Below are 3,441 nucleotides of genomic sequence, written 5' to 3'. Positions count from 1 at the left end.
CAGCAATCCCCCACCAGATCCGAGAGGCACACAAAATTTGCCTTTGGTTCCAAAACACTGTTTTATATACCGGTACTGCAGTGGAGACTGTTAAGTTGAACTTCCACCTAGAGCTCTATGCTACACTAGGTAGCAACTTGAACAGTGGACTAGGCCTTGAACTGCAAGTTTTCCGCGAATCTAGCTTCATACAGAGCCTTGACCGATACTAGGCTACTGTGAGACTTCCCCGCAGGCGGAGCTTATGCGTCATACTCCGAGACCTTTCATGAGTTTAGTAGAGAGCACCCTACTCTCATAGATTGCAACGTTAACAATCAGACTCATATAGGTATGTTCTTCAAAAGATGTTTTGCATGACAACATCTCTGCTTGAATAAGCCACTTAGAACATATTAAGATGTACATCAACCTGCCATGCAGTTTAGGAAAGTATTGCATGTTCATGGAGTGGTATTATCAATGATAAGGATACTTTCCTCTCAGTTGACCAACAACTTGTCTTCCACATCTAATTCACGGGATCTCCGATCACAAAGAATAGGTTACCACTGTGAACAACTCAAATTGTGGGTCTCATACCCATCTCCATCGATGCATTATCTATCACATTACGTGATAGACCCTTAGTAAAAGGATATGCCAGACTTTTAGATGTTTCGATATAATCCAATGCAATAACTCCGGAGTTTCTCATTTTCCTGACAGATTTTAACCTTCTCTTAACGTGTCTTGATGACTTCATGTTATCCTTTGAGCTACTCACTTTCGTGATCACGGTTTGATTGTCGCAGTTCATAAGCATACCTGGTATAGGTTTCTCGACAATCGACAAGTCGCTCAAGAGCCGACGAAGCCAATCTGCTTCGACCGTAGCTGTATCTAGTGTTGTGAGTTATGCTTCCATTGTTGACCTTGTTAAGATCGTTTGCTTGCAAGACTTCCAAGAAACAATGCCACCTCCATGAGTGAATACATATCCGCTCGTGGCCTTTATCTCATCAGCATCAGAGATCCAGTTTGAATCACTTTACCCTTCAAGCACCTTTGGGTGTCCAGTATAGTGAATTCCATAATTTGTAGTGCCTTTCAGATAACGCAAAACTCTCTCTAGAGCTTTCCAATGCACATCTCCTGGTTTTGAGACAAACCGACTCAGTTTGCTAACAGCAAAAGAGATGTCAGGTCTTGTACCACTGGCTAAGTACATAAGCGAGCCAATAATCTGAGAATATTTCAATTGGTCTCTAGCAATTCTTCGATTCTTTCTAAGCAGCACGCTGGCATCATATGGTGTGGGAGAGGCCTTGCAGTCACTATATCCAAAGCGACTCAGGATCTTTCCCACATATTGAGATTGAAGCAACGAAATCCCACCATCATCGTCTCTCGACAACTTGATGTTCAGAATGACATGAGCCACTCCTAAATCCTTCATCTCAAAATAGTGAGATAGGAAATCCTTGACCTCCTTAATAACATTCAGATTTGTTCCGAAAATGAGTATGTCATCAACATACAAGAAAAGGATAATTCGCTCGCCCCCACCTTGGCGATAGTACACGCATTTATCAGCTTCATTTACAACAAAGCATGCAGCTGTTAAAGTTCTTTCAAACTTCTCATGCTACTACTTGGGTGCTTGCTTAAGTCCATATAAAGACTTCAGCAACTTGCACACTTCTCCTTCCTCGCCATCTACTATAAACCCATCTGGTTGTTCCATGTAAATTTCCTCATCCAACTCTCCATTTAGGAAAGCAGTCTTAACATCCATTTGATGAACGAGAAGACCATGTGAGGCGGCTAGTGAAGGTAGTACTCGAATAGTGGTCAGTCAAGCCACAGGTTAGTATGTATCAAAGAAGTCTTCACCTTCCTTTTGGGTATAACCCTTAGCCATGAGTCGTGCCTTGTACTTCTCGATAGTACCATCAGGCCTAAGCTTCTTCTTGAATACCCATTTGTATCCTATAGGTTTGCACCCATAAGGACGATCAGTGATCTCCCAAGTTTCATTTGTCAAGATGGAATCCATCTCACTACGGACTGCTTCCTTCTAGTAGTCAGCATCTTCAGACGCATAAACCTCTGAAATAGAACTAGGAGTGTCATCTATGAGATACACAAGAAAATCATCACCAAAGGACTTTGCAGTCCTCTGTCTCTTGCTCCTGGTAGAAACTTCATTGTTCTCCTCCACAGTATTTTCAAAAATTTCCATAGAAATGATAGGTTCGGTAATTGTAACTAATTCATGATTCGATGAATTAGGCATCTCCTGGTTAGATGAGGTAGCCATATCCTTCATGGGAAAGATATCTTCGAAGAAAGTCGCATCATTCGACTCCATGATTGTACCGACATGCATGTCAGATACCTCAGATTTTACAACCAAGAATCTATACCCAATGCTATGAAAAGCATATCCCAGGAAAACACAATCCACAGTTTTTTGGTCCTAGGTTCGTAGATAAGAGAGTTTTAACCTGTTCTTCTCACATTCCTCGAATGGAGTTATCTCTTTGTTCTTTGTGGGAACTCTGTTTAGGACATGACATGCAGTCAATATCGCCTCCCCCCCACCATGCCTTGGAGAGACCCGATGTGTCTAACAAAAGCGTTAACCAAATCAGTTAGAGTACCATTCTTTCTTTCGGCTACTCCATTTGACTGAGGTGAATAGGGAGGCGTCCTCTCATGGATTATACCATGTTCCGCACAAAAAGAATCAAATTCATTTGAGAAATACTCTCCACCACGATCAGACCTAAGCCTCTTGATCTTTCGATCAAGTTGGTTTTCCGCTTCAGCTTTATAGGTCTTGAAAAAGTTTAAAGCCTCATCCTTAGATTTTAGAAGATACACTTGGCAGTATCTAGTGGAGTCATCAATTAACGTCATGAAATATTTCTTTCTACCTTTTGTCAAAATACCATTCATTTCACATAGATCTGAATGTATGAGCTCTAGTAGTGCAAGGTTTCTTGTTTCGGCAGTCGTGTGAGACTTACGAGGCTGCTTGGCTTGCACACAAACTTGACACTTAGATCCCTTGACGATGGTGAAACTAGGGATTGAGTTCAATTTGGCTAGTCGCGACATGCAACCAAAATTAACATGACAGAGACGTGAATGCCAAACATTTGATTCACTATTGTTGCAAACATGATTAACAACTTTATTGCAAACATCAGCCAAGGATAAACGGAATAGGCCTCCTGACTCATAGCCTTTACCAACAAAAGTTCCATACTTGGATATTACAAATTTATTCGACACAAAGACAAGCTTGTAGCCATCTCTACACAAATGAGATCCGCTAACAAGATTTTTATTCACGGAGGGGACATAATGCACGTTCTTGAGCCGCATGACCTTCCCCGAAGTAAACTTCAGATCGACCGTGCCAACACCACGAACAGAAGCACTTGAACCGTT

This window comes from Hordeum vulgare, chromosome 3H, assembly GCF_904849725.1.
Source record: "Hordeum vulgare subsp. vulgare chromosome 3H, MorexV3_pseudomolecules_assembly, whole genome shotgun sequence".
In the NCBI taxonomy this organism is placed as follows: Eukaryota; Viridiplantae; Streptophyta; class Magnoliopsida; order Poales; family Poaceae; genus Hordeum; species Hordeum vulgare.
Note: the sequence above shows the minus strand (reverse complement) of the source record.